At 40.4% G+C, this 19,390-nt stretch overlaps 2 long non-coding RNA genes across 3 annotated transcripts; both read left to right on the forward strand.

The window, feature by feature from the left end:
* The first annotated feature begins 7 nt into the window (after nt 1–7).
* On the forward strand, nt 8–12,848 carry LOC112191495. Its single transcript, XR_005808119.1, has 3 exons — nt 8–875; nt 11,895–12,038; nt 12,128–12,848. It is a non-coding gene; the product is annotated as an uncharacterized LOC112191495 (long non-coding RNA).
* A 511-nt stretch (nt 12,849–13,359) lies between these two features.
* LOC112191449 lies at nt 13,360–16,225 on the forward strand. 2 transcript variants are annotated; one of them, XR_002932951.2, is made up of 4 exons: nt 13,360–13,748; nt 13,863–13,969; nt 15,148–15,237; nt 15,698–16,225. It is a non-coding gene; the product is annotated as an uncharacterized LOC112191449 (long non-coding RNA). The 2 variants fall into 2 exon arrangements; XR_005807723.1 differs by having other exon boundaries at nt 13,360–13,969.
* Nucleotides 16,226–19,390: the final 3,165 nt, after the last annotated feature.

Consider the following 19,390-nt stretch of genomic DNA (forward strand, 5'->3'; position numbering starts at 1 on the left):
TTCACTCACAAATATTTCTTTCTTTCCAATTCATAGTTTGACTTGATATTAGAGTAAAGATCTGAGAGGACTTTATTTCTTTATTTTTTCTTCATTGTTCTTTCCTCACAGTCCGGGGTTAGATCTCTATTCCTTTCTCTAATCTAGAAGTTAGGATTATTTTCTGTCTTTCAGAAGGTTTCCTGCGGCTTTCAGACTAGTCAATCAATCTCTCTTGATCAGTCGACACACCTTCTGTCTCAATTCCGCTGCATAATCAAGTGTTTCGTTATGGCATTCTGTCAATTGTTCTGCAACTACTGCAAGAACTTTGGACATACCAAGGAAACATGTTACAAATTGGTTGGCTATCCACCTGGCTACTTTAACAATTTGAAATCTGATGGTAAGATTTATGCGTTGGTTGTTCACAGATATCGGGGTAAGGTTGGTGTTGCTTTACAAATTTCTGACTTTATTGGTGGAAATACTTAGATAATTGATTCAGGTGCCTCAGATCATATGACTTATGATAAATCTCGTTTTTCCCATTTGTCACCCCTGCCTGTAGTGTTATAAATGCTAATGGTGAGTCTTTCCCTGTACTGGGAATTAGTAGAATTCAAGTAACTCCTGCTTTAGAACTCCATAATATTTTATATGCTCCATCTTTATCTCATCACTTCATATCCGTACCACAATTAAATGCACAGTCTAAGTGCTCAGTAACATTCTTTGCTATGTATGCCATTTTTTAGGATCTTCTCACTAGGGAAATAATTGGTCGTGGATATTTGAGGGGGAAACTGTTCCATCTTGATTGCATGTATGGTGGAGAGAAGCCAACCAAGACACCCCGAGCTGCTTTGACAACAAGTTCTGATCAAATTAGTGAGGTATGGTTGTGGCATCGCCTTCTTAGGCATCCTTCTTTGTTTATTGGAATAAATGAGTTTGCTTTACGTTGTGAAATTTGTGCTCTTGCTAAGAATCATCGTGCTAGTTTTCCTTCAAGTGTTTTCAATAAAAGTGCTACCCTATTTGAACTTATTCATTTTGATGTGTGGGGACCTTCCAAAGAGTCCACCCTTACTGGCATGCGTTACTTTGTACTGTTCATAGATGATTGCACTAAAATGCCTTGTTTCCTGCTTTTAAGTGTATCATTCAAACCCAGTATAATGGCCCATATTAAAGTTTTTTGTTCTAATACTTGGGGGGGGGGGGGGGGGGGGGGGGGGGGGAGCATATGAGTCATAAGTTTCAGAATTATCTTCAGACACATGGTATTATTCATCAAACCCCTGAGCAAAATAGAGTGTCAGAGTGAAAGAATTGACATCTATTAGATGTCGCTTGAGCACTATTGTTTGGTGCATGCCCAAGTATTTATGGGGTGAAGCAGTCTGTGCTCTTAAGTGTGTGTTTTGGGTTATGGTGCTCATCAAAAGGGCTACAAGTGCTTTCATCCACCTACTTGGAAGTTCTATGTCACGATGGATGTGACATTCTATGAGGACATGTGCTATTTTTCCCCCACCAACACTTATCTTCACGGGGAGAATCATTTTTTTGACGAGATGTTTGTTGGTGGAGCACTGAAGAAGAATCAAGAGGTTGAAGAAGTGTGTACTGAGGACCATGGATGGATTCAACTGGTCAAAATATCCAAATCAACCTGGCGTTTACAGACCCAGAGGAACACAAAAGCTTAACTGACCAGTCGAACCTATCCTTCGACCAGTCAAATCTAGAGGAGCATAGTATTGACCAATCGAATACTGTGGCTGAAGAACATAGAACCTTTTTCAACAAATCAAAAAATTAAGTCGAAGAACCTTTGACAATGACTCCCCCTCCTCAATTATCCCTCATAGACCAAGATTTCCCAAGTTCTGAACATCATCTAGAGGTATGTTTTGAATGTTTGAGTCTAATAATAATGTTGAACCCACTCTTGTTGAGTCTGGCCCAACTAAATATACCTTACCTAAATGATCAACTCGTGGTCAACCTATTAAGAAGTATGAGCCCACTCTTCATGCTAAATCTAAATATCTAGTTGCAAACTTTGTGTCAACTCATAGATTGTCAAAGTCATATAAATCTTTTGTGCATCAAATATCCTCTGTATCTGTGCCTAATAAAGTGCAGGAGGCTCTGAGAGATCCGAAATGGCTAAGGCAAAGGAGAAGAAATGGAGGCGTGAAAGAAGAATCACATCTGGGAACTTATACCACTTCTCGTGGAAAAAGACTGTTGGGTGTAGATGGATTTTTACTATGAAACATAATGCAGATGGCACAGTGAGCAGGTACAAGGCGAGGTTGGTGGCTAAGGGGTTCACTCAGACATATGAGATTGACTATGATGAGACTTTTGCTCTAGTAGCCAAGATGAATACTGTTTGGGTGTTAATGTCACTGACAGCTAATTTGAACTGGTCACTCTATCAGTTCGATGTCAAAAATGCGTTCCTTCATGGGGAACTAACTAAAGAAGTGTACATGAATCTTGCTCTTGGTTATGTACCAGATACACCTGGTGATGTTGTGTGCAGATTGAAAAAGTCCCTTTATGCACTTAAACAATCACCTCAAGCATGGTTTGGCAGATTCACTCGGTGCATGAGATGCTTTGGATACAAGTAGAGCAATTTAGACCACACCTTGTTCCAAAAGCACCACAAGGGGAAGGTAACTGTTTATATATGTGGATGATACGGTTATAACAGGGGATGACTTGGCAGAAATTGGAAGTCTTCAAAAAAAGTTGGCATCTAAGTTTGAGATGAAGAATTTGGGAGAATTGAAGTACTTCTTGGGGATTGAGGTAGCAAGGGGGAGAGATGGCATCTTCTTATGTCAGCAAAAGTATGTGTTGGATCTCGTGGCAGGGACAGGCATGTTGTATTGTTGTCTGATTGACACTTCAATCAAGTAAAATCATAGATTAGCAGAGTATGTTGATCAAGTTCCAACTGACAAACCAAGATACCAGAGGTTAGTGGGACATTTGATTTATTTTGTTACACACTAGACTTGATGTTGCTTATGCAATTAGTGTTGTGAGTCAGTTTATGCACAATTTAAGTGAACGACACATGGAGGCAGTGGTAAGAATCTTGAGGTACTTAAAGTCAGCACCAGGACAAGGTTTAATGTTTTCTAAACGTCAACACTAGGAAAAGGTTTGATTTTTTCTAAACATCAGCACCTCAATGTTAGTGGGTATATGGATGCAAATTGGGCTAGTTCTATCAGAGACAGGAAGTCTACATCTGGGTACTTCACCCTTATAGGAGGAAACCTTGTTACCTGGAGAAGTAAGAAGCAAAAGGTTGTTGCAAGGTCAGGTCAAGTGCTGAGCTGAATACAGAGGTATGGCATATGGAGTATTTGAGCTCTTGTGGTTACGTAACCTACTTCAAGACTTGGAATTTTAACCCTAAGTTTGCCATGCAATTATATTATGATAACAAGGCTGCAATTGAAATGTCTCAAAATCTAGTACAACATGATCGTAATAGGCATGTGGAAGTTGATCAGTATTTCATTAAAGAGAAGCTGGATGCAAAGTTAATCTCCTTTCCTTTTGTTCCAACCAAGGAGAAATTAGCGGATATACTTACCAAAGCTATATCTAGCAAGTTGTTCCATGACTCACTAGGCAAGTTGGGTCTTCGTGACGTTTATGCCCCAACTTGAGGGGGAGTGTTGACTTGTGAGCATGACTTGTAGAAGAGGTTTACTTGGAGAAGAAGTAAACTTGTAGGAGAATGAAACTTATACTTGAAGGAGAAGCAAACTTGGAGGACAAGTATACTTGGAGAACAAGATGACTTGGAGACCAAGATGACTTGTGTTATACATGTAGTAGTGTAGGGCTTGTATATATAACTAATATACACCATTGAATGAATATCAATAAAAGATATTTCACTCACAAATATTTCTTCCTTTTCAATTCATAGTTTGACTATAGACTCACTCAACATACTCTCTACTGCATATGGCTTCTTTGAAGGCTCAGGGGATGCCAGCAGCTCGGCTATCAAAGAAGCCACAATCTTGTCGTTACCCTTCTGATTACCACCTCCCCACACCGTCTTCGACATCTCTTAAGCCTTCAAGTCATGAGACTTAGTCGGATTGTACTCCTCCTTCTTCATATTGTTCTCAAACTTTTTGCTCATCTTTTGAATCTTATCTTTCAATTGGTTCTTGGTAACATCCACACTTGATTCTAGAAATGTTTAAGGTTGAGAATAAGGAATGAAAGAGAGATGATTGATAGGGCCATGAAGGCTCAAAAGAAGGAGGAGGAGTTGAGAGTGAGGAGAGAGACGAGGAAGAAGAAGCACAACGAGTCGTTGAGGGAGGCTCGCCGGAATTACTTTCAGATAGCCAATGTTGAAGATTGAGGTAGAAGAAGGATTATGAGGACAAGTTGAAGATTGAGAAGTGTCGTGGCTTGAATCTTGGGCTTGAAGGAGGACGGAGGAGGATTAAGAAGAGTGAGAAGTTGTTGGATCGATTTGGTTTTAAGCTTTGGAGATATGAGAGAGCGGCAAAGTGAACGGAAGAGACAGAAAATACAAAAAAGAAAGAAAAAAATTAGACATTAGATTAAATTCTAATAAAAGGAAAAAGAAATTAGATTAAATTAGAAATGTCAATTATGTCCTTTTTTGGGGTTCAAAATTTGAAAAGTGAACCCTCATGTTGGGGCCAACTCAGCTTGTGACATCATCTTTGGAGCCAATTTTATAATTTGGATGTGGGTGATGAAAATTAAAAATGCAAGAACAATCGTGATTAAAAAAAAAAATCAGGAACCAAACTGATGTTTGCCCCAAAATTAGAGCGGCCAAACTGAATTTAGTCCAATAAAAAATATGCATGGCAGAGAAAGAAAACATAACGTGATCCGACAATGTTCAATGGGCATTGTGTCCACTATGAAAAGCCAAGTATTCTTTAGGTTTCAAGTGTCGCTTCTTCGTTTGGTCCATATTCTTATATTTCATGAATGAGCATATACTATAGGTCAATTCGTCGATTTGACCAATTGTGGATAGGTTATAATGGGATATATCCATGGGTAATACCTAATTCACGTATTTTTACTACGATAGAAAGCAATGATTCAACAATAAGAATTGAAACAAGGTTAAATGATAACTTGTGATTAAGGAAAATTATTTACAAGTCGAGCTGACTTTAAAGCAAGTTCACCTGTTAGGTCATTGGGTAAGAACATTGTTCACTGGTTTTTGATATTTGTTTCCACCCGTTGTGTTTGGGTTATTAGATAAGGACATTGTTCATTCGATATTCTATTAATTTATTTATTGTAAATTAGAAATACATGATATAAATAAATAGTAATGATGAAGATTCAGAAAACTTACCAAGTAATATTAACGTAGAGTAAAAAGAAAGCAAGGTCATTGTATTTTGGTTTATGCATTATAAATAATTCATTAATTTTTTTATAGGTTTTTCGATGTAAGTCCTTTTTGTTATATAAAAGTTGGATGTAGTCCATGCATCTTTTCTTATTAATTGCGGTCCATTTGCTTTTTTTATTAGTCCATTTTACCCTTAGAACTAGATAAGGTAAATAAATCCAAATTCACTAACTAAATCACAATTTTAGCTCAATTTTAAATTTGAATTTCAAAATCAACAATTCATCGATGAATAATTTTCAGACATGTAAGACTAAATGCATTCCTATGAAATCAATACATATGTAGGTATAGAAATATCGAATACTTATATACCTAAATTATAGAATGAAAAACATCACTACAAAAATTCAAACATTATTGCTTCAATTAATTGTATCTATATACAGGAGGTATTTAAAGTTGTATAGTAGAGATTTGAACTACCTAGACAAAAGAAGCACAAAGAATATATTACCGATATAATCCAAAGGTATAAATATGTACATATAGAACCTATACCTAATTAAAAGATAAAAAGTATGAAAGAGAAAGTGGGAGATAATGAGAGAACCTTAAATATAGAGATATAGAGAAACTTGAATATTTTTAAACTCGTGAAATCTTACCTATAAATAAGGCATGTAAATGTGAAATAAAAATGTCTAATAAAATTCTAGGACAAATGTTACCTATAACACCATAATCGAGTCTATATGTAAGGTAAACAAAAACTTCTTACCAAGTTTATAATAAAGGTAGCTGCGAATTAAAGAAGTCATGTTAGTAAGACCTAAAAATGAACTAAGAAGGGAGAAGGGAGAAGCCACACAAAAAATACAGATATGAGAGAAAAAGAAATATACAAAAAAATGAGAAGTATGTCTTGGAAAGAAGATATGCATGGAAGAAGGAGAAGAAAAATAGATGATTCGGTAGAAAAAGAAGAAGAAGAAGAATAAAAAGAATAAAAAGAAGAAAAAGAAGAATCAGACAATACGTAATAGGCAAGATCAAGGAAGAATAATGTCTTAAGATATATAGATTCATTTTTTGAATTCAATCAAGAAACTAGTAATGTAAATTAAAGTCAACATATTAAATTTTCTAATTTTACTTTAACAAGATTGTATTAATTTAGGATTACAACTAATATATTGATTTTTACTGTTTATTGTGCAAAATATATTAAATAAGGGTATGTTAGGAATGAAAAATTTAGGTGTAAACTTAGCAAGATTGAAAAGGAAATAAATCCAATGTGGCAGCTGAGTCATAGGACCGTGATTAATAAAAAAAATTCATCCGGACTATATCCAATACAGGGTGTGAGTTTTGGACTTAGATCAAATTAACTCTTTTTTTTTTCCTTAATGTTATGCATGATCTATAAAATTAGAAGAAAAAAACAAAACTAATTTGGCTTTATAGAAAATTTAAGTATGGAGAAAGTGAATTATCATATTGGAGCAGTTGTCAAGGAAATGTGCATGTATCATGGTGACTGGGGTTTGAACCCTCACACTAGCATTTTGGAAGAAGACTACCGGCATCTCAGTTGAAATCCAACGGTTGGCATTGTAGGTCACCTAAACGAGCTGTGCCGAATGCATCTTTGCTCGGCTTGGCTGACGTCACGCATGATTTTAGGCCATTTTGGATCATAATTCATATATATATATATATATATATATATATATTTGTGCCATAGAACAGAAAAATTACTTGTTCTAAAAGTCAAATTTAGTGTTGACTAATCTAATTTCCATGTTTTGTAGAAAATCTTGACAAGAGGAGAAAAAGTGAAATTCTGGCAATTTTCCATGCACCACCACTTTTGGTTGCACAAGTACTTCGTGAAGCAATCCCAGAAAAATAGGAGTTTAAATCGGCAAGGAAGGAATTAACCATAAATTACAGATGCTAAGGATGCAGTTTGATCATTACTTTGGCCGGAAATCACAAGGGAAGTCCACGGAAATCGTTGTGCACAGCAGTTGCTGCAAAACAAAAAACTGCAGTTCAGAATAAGCATATCGGGAACAGTTTTGGAGAGCTTTTCTTGCAAGCTTCCAAGTAAACTCTTATAGAAGGGCTGACATTCCTTAAAGACACGATGTTGTAATACAACATGATCCCAAGAGATGCTCAGATAAAACATCAAGGCAGCTGGAATTAATGCTCAAATTAGGCTTTCCAAGAAGGCAGAAACTATTAGCTTTTCATGATGATTTTTGGGAGATCTTTTTCGGTAACTTACTTGGAGTTTTTCTTGAAGGTTGTTGGTGAATCTAGAAGACATGATGTCATATAATATGTAGGAGTCGAGAACCATCCAGAAACATGGCAACAACAAGTCAAACCTAGTCCAAGAAGGAAGCTTCAGAAGTAGAAAACGACTTCTAGTCAGATAAGAGTAACTTGGCTGAGAAGCCTTTTTGGACTGCTTTGCTGTGCTTTTTTGGAAGGATTATGATGCTACAATTATCAAGGATAGTCCTAGAAGAATCCTACAAGATTATGGTAAGTTTAATCCATCATATTATATTTTGGATAATAGGCATCCCTATGCACACCTTCACTCCTATGTTTGTCACTTTGACTTTAGTGACTCAAAACCATTCCAACACTCTTTGTTTTCATGTTTCCCATGCACATGCAATAAAGAGAGCTAGATGCTCCTCTCTTCTCCTTAGTTATATTTTTCTACTCTACTCTCTTTAATAGCTCATCATTACTTCCCTATTTTTACACTATCTCTTCCATATCATTTTCCCTTATTTTTGGGATCTATTATCACTCTCATACTCCACCTCCATGCTTCTTACAATTCTTGACCTGATCCCTTTTGCTTCCATTCACCATTTTCACACCTCTCTCTCCATCTATTTATGCATCTCTTTTCACAAGGAAGATGAGAACACCCATACCACCCTATTACATCTTCTTTCTCTCTATCTCCACCACAAAACCTCTATCTCCACCTCCCAAAATCCAAATCCATAATACCTATACTCTCCTTACTACTCCATCTTCTCTATCATCATCACCAAAACTACCACCTTCCACTACAATAAACTCTCTCACTAACACTCAAAATTAGCCAAAGGAGCATCATATCTTCATCACCATTCCATTCATCACCACCATCAACAAGTTCATAATCCATTCATTTCACCATCAAGGAGAATCCAAGGAGCAATCAAGGAGGACAAGGAGGAGCTAGCCATCAATTTGTCAAGCTTCAACTAGTTCATTCTTTCCTTTAACTCTTTAATTTACCTTGATATATATAATAAATTTGATGCTAATTGGTATGATTATGAGTGAGCAGTTACTTTTGTATAGATTGATGGTATAATATGATGTGAGGAAATTTTCTTTAACATGCGCACATGCTAGTTCAAGAGTTGAATGCATATGCTTAGCCATTACCACTTTGAGTATGTGTGTTTGCCATGTGATGATATAATGTTTAGAGCTTGGTAACTGTTAATGCTCAGAATACAGCCATATGATGTTGGCTTCCGATAACGTGGACAATGGTCCAATCTTCTGATATATGTGTAGTTTATGAAATCCCGCTAATCTGTCAAGAGAAATACACCGGCGTTAAGAAGGGAGACCGCGGTTGGCGGTCTTCGCTTCTCCGATGCTAAAGTTAAACGATGTACTTGTATTGACAAATATAACGGTAAATAGCTATTGAATGCGTAATTAATGAAGAGAGGAAGTGGACCTTTTATAGGTGAAATAGTGAGTTACCTCACTCTTGTTTTCGATGTGAGACTGATATCCTTCAGTTTGCTGAGTTTTGGTTATTTCTGCAGAGGCAACTTCGGGTGGCACTTGTCAGCGTGTCAAGGCATATTTCGGCCTAGAGCTGGCTTGCTGGTGAAGGTTGTCTTGCTGTGTTTCCGGAAATTACTCTATTGAAGTTACTCTGCCCAGGTGACATGGTTAAGTATGAGTGCAGATTATGGCCGGTAATTGCTATGTATATACAAGTCCCCCAAGTCCCCAGTCAAGGAGGGATTTCTTGGTTGGGGAGTTACCACAACTAAGGCGGAACCTTTAGTTATATGTCGGGCATGATCAGTGCGAGTGCGTCGTCAACCATGGATTTTTTCTGAGCGAGCGCTTTTTGCCCTTTCAGGTGGGCCCCTGCTAGGCCCTTCAGGGAGTCTCCCACTCCCCGGCTAAGAAAGACCTCCGTTTGGTCGGATGATTGTTTGTTGAGGGGAGCTGTGTGACAGCATGAGGCGGTGGGTGGCTATCCAACTCTTTTAGAGCCTTAGCGTTGGGAAGTTAGTTGCCGGATCAATGGCTGCCGTAGGCTGTGTTTAACTATTCCCTTACTCATTCCTGGAGGAGAAGAACTTGACTGCACTGCCTCGTTAAGGTCGGTGTATTGATGATAAATGGGATATCCCTGGTTGGGAATGTTCCGCTAAGTGTAAATTGTGTCGGGTTAGTGACCGTTGACCATTATCGGAAATCACGATGTCTGAGACATGTTGTCCAGTAGTTGTCGGTTGATGAGGGATGGTGTGATTGCCTTGCAAGTTTGTTGGAGAGCAAGGTAAATGTTAGCGGTGAAATGACATTGTTGGCGGTAACACTTGTGTTGTGGCGGGGGATGAGGATATTTAGCAGAGAATAAGGCTAAGTAGCGGAGGAGAAGGCCAAATAGCGGGAGAATGAGGCTATTTAGCAGCAGAGAGGTGTCTATGGCGGTGATTTTTGAATTTTGTGGTTATTTGGCCAGATTATGCGTGATCTTCTGACACTGTAGGTGACACGTAGGGGCTGTTGATAGGAATGGAGTGCGCGAAAACGTCGCTACGCAGTCGTTGTCGCTTCACCATAAATGTTGCATTTATGATCACGTCGTTTTTACCGAGGCGTCGTCTTGGTTAGTGGGGGTACGTGGCGTGATCATGACAGGCGGTTACTTTTCGATGACGGCTGAGATTTGTCGCCAGAGTTTGTATTTAAGGGGGAAACGAAACTGAGTTCACTCACTTTGCCCTATTCTGTTTCTTTGCATTCTTTTCCGAGCGAGAGAACTAGAGAGAGGATCTACAAACCGCGTTGAATGAGTGGAGGAAAGAAAGAGGAGAAGAATTTGAAGGAGTGAAGAGGTGATCGAGCTCAACCTGTGGTTGATCTGGGTCATCGCTCGTCAGTGTTTGTCTCTGCGAATTTGAGGTATGCTCCGTTTCTGGGTTTTTTTTTTTTTTTTTGTGTTCTTGTTTTGGTCTGGTTTGTGTGAATGTATTTGCTCTGTTTGTTTGGGTTTTATGTTATTCTGTGTTTGAGGGTTTCTGTCTTTTTTGGGACCTTTCAGGTACTTTATGGGGTTTTGGAGTGACTGTTCTTGAATGTTCTTGTAGTTGATAGCATGGGGTAGGTTTAGATCTGACTTTACTGCTAACTTCTAGGTTTAGAGTGTTTGTGTGGCATGCCGGCGTTTGTTGATATCTCAAGTAGTGAAGAATCGGACGTGTGGTCGCTTAATTTGTCGGAGAGGGGTTTTATTGATTTGTTGCGTTGTCCTACTTCTGCAGGAGATAGCCCTGAAGAACCGCTAGATCTTATCCCTCTCCAGACTATTTATCCGTCATTTATGGCAACACGTTAGAGTGAGGAACACGAAGTTCGTTGTAGCAGGGAGGAGGAAGTGTCCGATAGTAGCGAAGAAAGTGTTGGAGCCTCTGGACAAAGTGACGAAGGGATTGAGGTTGGGGATGAGGATCAGAGTTCTGGACCAACAATTTTTCGTGGGTTATGAGCGATGGTGTCGGAGTAGATGAACCTTCCTCTATTATGTCGTGGCAAAAAATACAGTAGATGAGAGATAGGTTTCACCTACCCCAAATCGTGAAGTTGCGGCCGTTAGAGAAGGGCAAAAAGGCTACTGACTTGTCGGAGGGTTATGACGCTATTCATGAGCCTATACTGAATCACGGAGTGAAGCTGCCGCTACTTCCGAGCCTGCAATATCTGCTGCACGAATTGAATGTTGCGGTAGGTCAAGTGTCCATAAACATTTGGAAGATGTTATTGGCTTTGACCGCCTTGTGGGATTTGTCGGGGTGTGAATTTCTGACAGTGGTTGAAGTATTATTCTTCTACGAGTTGACATATAACGTGGGGAAAAAATGTGGCGGGATTGTTAAACTAACTCATCAACCTGGAGCTCCGAAACTTTTGGAACATACGCCGGGTTCTTCCACAACCGCGGGCCGCTGTGTGTGTTGCTACTGATGGTTGAGAGTATGACACGAGGCCAGATGGGGCGAAGGTTCCACGGTTTCGGGTTCCCTCGAAGTTCCAAGCCATAAAAGGTTGTTGTCCATGTGCTTAAGGCTTTGTTTTTGTATTGAGTGTGATATTTGCTGCCCTGCTTGTTGTTTATGCCGCCATGTTTTCTTATGTGATATCTTGTCTCTGCCTGCAGAGGGTTGGAGACTGAAGTTGACGGACATTGAACGACAGCGGGTGTGTCGGGTGCACTATTGTTGGGAGCAAAAAAGCTGCCTAGATCTTCGCGTCCTCTCACATTGGTTGCTACTTATTCACTTGCGCTTAACTCCGGAGCCTGGTAAGTGAAATCATTAGAATTGTGATATGCTATTATTTTTCACAAAAGTGACGGTATACGTGCTTTTTTTTTTTTTTTTTTTTTTGTAGTTATGATTCGTACGAACAAAAGAACCACCGAAGTTCTTAAAAAAGCGATGGCTGACATTGGCGGGATTAAGGACTACGTCAATTTTATGATTGACGAGGAGGCCAAGGTGCAAAAACAGACTGTTGATCCTAAATGAGGGAGATAACGACTGCGGGGGAAGCGAAGATTTTGGCTGCTCCGCTACACTCGTATAGCGCTAATCTGAAGAAGTGAAGAAGAAAGGGGGCAAAGGAAAGAATGTGGCGGAGGAGAGTGAACAAGAGAACGAGGAAGATATGGGGTTTACCCTGGAGGTACCCGCTGACAATCACAGGAGAAGGCGACAACTGTTGTCGGGGAGGCAGATATGACGGTGGGCGAAGGTGAGAGGGAGAGAAGAACAAAAGCTGGGGCCGACATTGGAGGGTCAAAACATGTCGGTTCAAAGGTTGTTGGCAGTACTGGTGGGGATGTTGGCGGTCAACTAGTAGGGGGATCCGGCGTACCGCAGAAGAGGAAGATTGTCGCCTCTACCGCTCCTTCAGTGTAAACCCCATGAAATTCCGAACATCACTTTTTGACGGAATAATTTTTCGTGACCTTTGTTTGGTCAAAGACTTTTGAAAATAGTTTGGGCTTGGGCCTTGGGTCCAAGAATAGCATAAGGTTAGAGTCCAAAATTTACTTTGGACACCCAACAGATGGATATGCTAGTGAACCTAGCCCAATAAGTTAGTTGACCTTTGACCCGAACATCTCTCTTGATCTAATAAGGTTCTTGTAGCTCATTATAACATCTTTGCATAATTTTGAAATATACTTGTGCGTGCGTTTACGATTTCTCGTTTTACTTTATTTCTTAACCATTAGTTGAATTCCTACCCGCCTTACCGACACTTGCTCGTCAACCATCCCTCCGACTTAAAAAAAAAAAAAAAAAAAACTATTTATTTGCTCCATATGTTTTTCAAACTCGAGCGAAATTTCGACAAAATCTACTATGCCATTTTTCTACCCAAATACAAGCTTGGTGAGACCCAATCCTTATTTGGTCTTGCCAACACCTTAATTTGAGTTTACTTGCATTTACTTATTTTACTTTTATTTTTCTCCATCACTTTGGTTTTTACCACTTCTTGTTTTAACCCAAATTTATCTGCCCAAGCTGAGCCTTCTCTTTCACACGCAAAGAGCTTTTCCTCTTTTCTTGTTCACGTCAGAATTGGGCTGAGAGAAAGGAACCTCGTTCAGCTCCACCCTTCCACGTTGCCAGCATGCATATGGTAACTCCTCCAAGAACATCATCTCAGACCTTCAAAAGGGAGAACCCAGGCCATAAATCGTCATTCACCCTTTTCTTCTCACCTTTCCTCTCGTCCCTGGACACATCAGTGTGTTTTCGTGCCTAGAAACTCCTAATTAGGGACCTCCGATCAAAAAATTTTCTTCACCAAAGTTGTTCGTCTATGTCTCTTCTATCTAGCCTCAAAATTTCAGCTCCATTGGAGTCTATTTGAGTCCTGTACACCCCTCGAAGCGGAAGCTGTTCTGAAACAAGCCTGTTCCGGATTTCTGCTTGAATTTCCTCTCTTGCTCTACCCGAATCCCTCACATCTTACTTGAGACTGATACAAACACTTGGTAAGATTCTGGAACCATCAAGTTCCCCTTTCTTTCTTCAATTTTTAGGCTCCATACGTTCAAAACAACTATTCCACATATTGAGAAGTTTCTATTGCACTTTGCATGTTCGAGATTGAGCGAACTTCTTGGCCTGCGGCTGGACTCGATCCAATCAGCTCCCTCAGCTCTCTTTCCTGTTGAAATCCTCAAGAGAAACTCACCTTTTTGATTAGTCTTTGGTGAGTATCATCTTTTCCATAAAACTCTATATATTTTTGGTTGTTATTACGAATCCTTGAAGATTATGAACTTGTCACTGCTGTTGTTGGTATCTTGCTGCCTTAATTTTGATTTGTCATCCATTCTAATGTCTAGGGATTCTGCTAGGTCATGGCTACACCTTGAGTATTAGAATCGTATTTGGTTCAAAGGTTATTTGTTGTTTGTAGCTGTCCAAATATCATGTTTCAATGCATTATGTCATCGAGCTACAACACCTGCCCATATAGTATTAGAAAGTAACCTGAGCTATAGATCATTAGGAGCATTAGACATGCCTCTTAAGTGTGTTGGATTTGTGCTAGAACATGGTTATTTTGAACATTGAAATCGTGCTTGATCAAAGAGTTTATTTGTGTTACTGTTGTCCAAACACCATGTCTTCACAACATCATGTTATGAGCTACAAGAGCTTCCCCTTATAGTATTGAAGGGTGACTGAGACTTTAAGCCTTTAGAAGCTTTAGATACTTTCTATAGGTGTCTTAGAGTCTACTTAACCAGCCATTTTGGGTACCAAACGAGCTTTACACAAAAGAACCAATTTCTGCAGTTTTCAGTTTCCAGTATACTCTGACCCAGCTTCATTTCTTTCAAAACTGGAGCTGAACCATTGATAATTTGGGATCAGGTCCTTCTGGAGAAAGATAGAAACACATATATGAACATTCCAGAATTTGAATCACCCTAAAAGCATTTTTCTAGAATTAGTTATGAAATTTTGAAATAGGTAGACAAAAGCTGTTATTTCTGGAGAAAACCTGCACATTGTTTTACTTTAGCTTCTGAAACCTTTACTCTTCACATGGCTTCACTCAAAATTCTATAACCATTTCATTCTTATTGAGTTGGTTGTTAAACCATCTTCTTTTCAAAATTTTCCAAGAATCACCTCAAGTATTTTGGACACTCTTCCTTGGCCCTTAACAGTTCCTACTTAAACTCTGTTTCCAGCTTTTGACAATTTGTCTTCTAAAGGTGTTTTTGCCACTTTCTCTTGAAAAACCAACTCTCCCTTAGAGCCCTAATGGTCTGGTTATTAGTTAGTAATTAGGTTAAAGGAAAGGTTTTCTTCGAAGAGTATTGAGAGTGAATAGCTAACCTAGTTTATCGTTATTAACGTCGCTTATTGATCTAGGCACGATACTGTGGTGGAATCTTGTGAAGTTGGTGGTTGCTACAAGGTTGCATTGAGGCCAAGTGCTGCAAGAGAAAGCTCAAGTTCCAGGTAGGGGATGCCTTTAACTCTATCTATGCTTTTCTTGCATATACTATGTTTTATATGAGGCCTCTTGCATGTTTTGGAAATTATCTATTTTCACAACTTGAAATGGTTTGTGTGGATTGGATTGATGTGTTGGCAATTGATGGGGATGTAAGGAGAGGTCAGTTCCTCCTTGAGCCACCGGTGGTGGGCAGTGTGCACCATGCCCTTGTTATCTCCCCTTTGTCTCTAGCCTTGTGATTATTGAATTCCGAAAAGTGATTGGCTAGATGGACGGTTGTGATGGAATTGTGAAAGATGATCAATTGCCGTGGGATTGTAGTTACGTGGTGACGATCACGTGGAAGCGCCAACCGGTTTTTATCTACTTCTTTTATTCAAAACGATAACTCTTGTTTTTAAACTTAGATATGGGGGCGGGCATGGGCAATGACTGGATGTAGGAGCCTAACCCCTTCTTTAGTTTGTTTTGCAGGCTGTTGTTGTCGAAGCTTGGGTACGGAGGATAATCTTTGGAAGCCAAAATTTGTTTTGTTTAAAGTTTATTTTATTTGGCTTGTTTGATTTTGTTAAATTTTTGTAACGTTATGTATGGTTGATGATGTGTGTGATTGCTTACCACCAAAGTGGAACCCTAGGGTTAGAACCTCCATTTGAGTTTAGGTCCTAGTGGGCTAGACCTAGAAGACTCACGTAACTTACCATTCAATGAACTTAATGCAAACTTGGGCTAAGAACTAAAAATTGACATAGGTTCTAAAACTCAACACAACACCACCTTCCTTTCCTCTTCCTCGCCTAGTTCGTAATCTTGTGATTACAAGCTAAGCCCACTATACAAGCCCAAAAATTTCGGGCTTATAGATTTCTTGTTTTCCAACCTAAAGGCCTTGTCTCTTTGAGGAATTCTAGGCCCAAAACAATTACTCCAAGTGTCGCGGGTGTAGGGTTCCTTGGAGAGGCGGCGCTGTGGTAATCCGGTCTCCGGGTCGCCACATTCAGAGCCCTCGAAGAAGATGAAGGTTGGAGAGAAGTATGTGGCAGAAAAACATGTTGCGGCTGGCCATAGAGATGTCGGAGGAAAATTTGTCTCTGACAACCCTGTCGTAGGATTAGTGCAAAGTGCACCCGCCAATCAACATGCCTTTCTACACAAGGTCTGTGAGCGCATTGGTTTTGGTTGTGAGGGGAGAGTTCCTCGGCCAGCGGCGTCGTCAAAGCTGGAGAAATCCCTGGATCTGATTTTGAAGGGTGCCTATGAGCTCTACCTTCACCAGGGTTCGGCGGAGGAACGTAAACTGAAAGAAGAACTTCTGCAGGCACAACGTGACTTGGCAGCCGAGAGGGAGAAGAATAAGTCCACTGCTGGGGACATTTCCAAGCTTGACTGTACTCTTCTAGACGTCAAAGAGAAGTTCAAGTGTGCTGTGGATAAGACCATGGTCGATACCGCCAATATTGCCAACCTTAATGCTAAGCTGGCAGTCTTGAAGAAGGAGAAAATTGAGAGAGAAGATACTATCGCTCAGTTGCAAGAGGCGCTTACAGCCAAAGAGAAAGAGTTGGCGGACTTCCAGTCGGCTAGGCAGGAAGAGATGGCCAAGCTGGCGGAGGACGAGAAGGAGATGGTGCACCTGGAGGCGGTTGATGCTTTTAAGAAATCAACAGAGTTCAAGGCACTTCTGACGGATGCTGGTAAACAAGGTGCGGCCGCCAACTTTAAAGAGCTCAAAGATAGCGGCTACTTGAACTTTGACAAGATACTAGCTGATCAAGCCCCTCCAAAGTTGACCCTTGGCGAGGATGTCGCCATTGAGGATGTTGTGGGATATGAAGATGGCGGTTCCTCAGAAAATGGCTTTTTTGATGGTAGCGAAGAGAGTGGTTCTTCTGGAGAAGATGGCACGCAGTCTGATGGTAATCCTAAGACTCCAACGTCGACAAGTAAAGCTAAGAAGAGAAAAATGGGCTCTCGTCCACCTGAGGAGAAACTCCGCAGTGGTGATCGTGTTTCGGGGTCCACCGGTCAAGATTAGGATATGTTGATAAGGAATTTTTAATGTAATTGCTTTTCCTAGTATTGTGGCGTTTTTGCCACATTTTTGTAAGCAAAATAGTACTTTTGTTGTGATGGATGTTTGTCCGCTAAATCCCTTGGGGTTGTGGCAGAAATATTTTTGAACGTCAATGAAACATGAAAGGGATTAAGATTGGCTCGTTAAATGTATGTATATCGCCCTTGTCCTAAGGAGCAAAGGTGTTGGCTTAGCCAGACTTGATATTTTTGTTTTGTTTTGTTTTGTTTTTTTTTGCATGTGTGGGACAATGGTTTGAATAATTCCTCGTTTCATTGACAACTGGGCGGACCCAGCTTCTTACAAAAATATGTACCCGTAGGGTAGCTTTTCTTAGCTAAATTTTGCAAAAATTAGCTAAGTAAAGATGCTCGTGGGCATGTTGCGGCGCTACTTATAGTAGTAGCGGAGGTGTTGAGTGTTCCACGGGTGAGTGGACATGACGTCTTCCTTGCTTTTTAAGTAAAATGTGCCGGGGCTCACCACTTCTATGATTTGATAAGGTCCCTCCCAAGTTGGACGAAGTGCTTTTGGCTGTGGTATGACTTCTTTCATGACTCAGTTGCCAAGTTGTAGGTTTCTGGCCTTCACACGATTGTTGTAAAAATGCGACACCCGCCGTTTGTTTTGTAAGTTGTGCAGGTGGGCTTTGTCTCGTTTTTCCTCCAATAAATCTTTGTCGAGGTTGACGCCGGCAATGTTTGTTGTGGCGTCATGCCCGTCAATCCTAGCTGTTGGTTGGATTACCTCAATGGGGAGGACTGCTTCTGTGCCAAACATCATGCAAAATGGAGTTTCGCCGTTGGTGGATGTTGGCGTTGTTCGGATGGCCCAAAGAACTTTCGGGAGCTTCTTAGCCCATAAGCCTTTTTTGTCTTCCAATTTCTTTTTTAGTAGCTTCTTGATGATTTTGTTGGCGGACTCCACCTGGCCACTGGTCTGGGGGTGTGCCACTGAAGCAAAACGCATCTTGGTGCCTAGTTTGGCAGTGAAGCTGATGAGTTCTTCGTTGTTGAATTGCGTTCCGTTATCGGTAATGATTGTATCGGGCACTCCATAACGACAGTAGATATTTTTCCATAATAAATGGTGGACTTTAGTGGTTGTGATGGCCGTTAAAGGTTCAGCCTCGATGCACTTGCTGTCGTAATCGATGGCCACGATTATGTATTTGAACTGACCTTTGGTGGTTGGGAGTTTTCCAACAATGTCTAGCCCCCACATGGAGTGAATCCAGGGTGCAATGATGATGGATAACGGTTCTGCTGGTGCATGTGGCAGGTCTGCGTATTGCTGACATTTGTGACATGATCTTGATGTTTCTTTGGCGTCATCTCCCAATGTCAGCCAAAAAATCCTTGGCGCATGGTGCGGTTGGCTAATGATCCAGCTCCTGAGTGATTGCCGCACTCTCCCGCGTGTATTTTTGCTAGGACTTGTTTTCCCTCTTCTGGCGTTAAACACTTTAAGTTGGGATGTGTGAACCCTTGGGGGTAGAGTTTGGCGCTTTGAATGTTGTATCGTGTTGCCCTTCGTACCAGTCGTCTTGCTTCGACTTTGTCGGATGGCAATGTTCCATCACGTTTGTAATTGAGTATCTCATCCATCCAATTTGGGCTTACCTCGATGGTGTAGATTTCTGCCAGAGTTTTTGTGTTGCTAGGCTTTTCAAGGGTCTCCACCCTAGTGTCTGCGGGACTTTGATGTGGTTGAGCTGTTGCCAGGCGTGCTAGCTAGGGAGTCGGCTTTAGCATTCTTTTCAAGGGGTATTTGCGTGATGTTGAAGAAACTGAACTTGCTGAGTAGTGTCTTGGCGTACCCTAGGTATGCGGCCAGTTGTTTGTCCTTGACTTGAAAAATGTCGTTGACTTGATTGACCACGAGCTGTGAATCACTAAAGATGTTGACACTTTCTGCTCCACATTCAATGGCTAATAATAACCCTGCGATAAGTGCTTCGTATTCCGCCATATTGTTCGAGGCCTTGAAGTTGAACTTTAGGGCGTACTCTGCATTAAGTCCTCCTAGTCCTGTGAGGATTATACCGGCACCACAAGCCTTTGAGCACGCGGAACCGTCTA

This window comes from Rosa chinensis, chromosome 3 (assembly GCF_002994745.2).
Source record: "Rosa chinensis cultivar Old Blush chromosome 3, RchiOBHm-V2, whole genome shotgun sequence".
NCBI classification, from domain to species: domain Eukaryota; kingdom Viridiplantae; phylum Streptophyta; class Magnoliopsida; order Rosales; family Rosaceae; genus Rosa; species Rosa chinensis.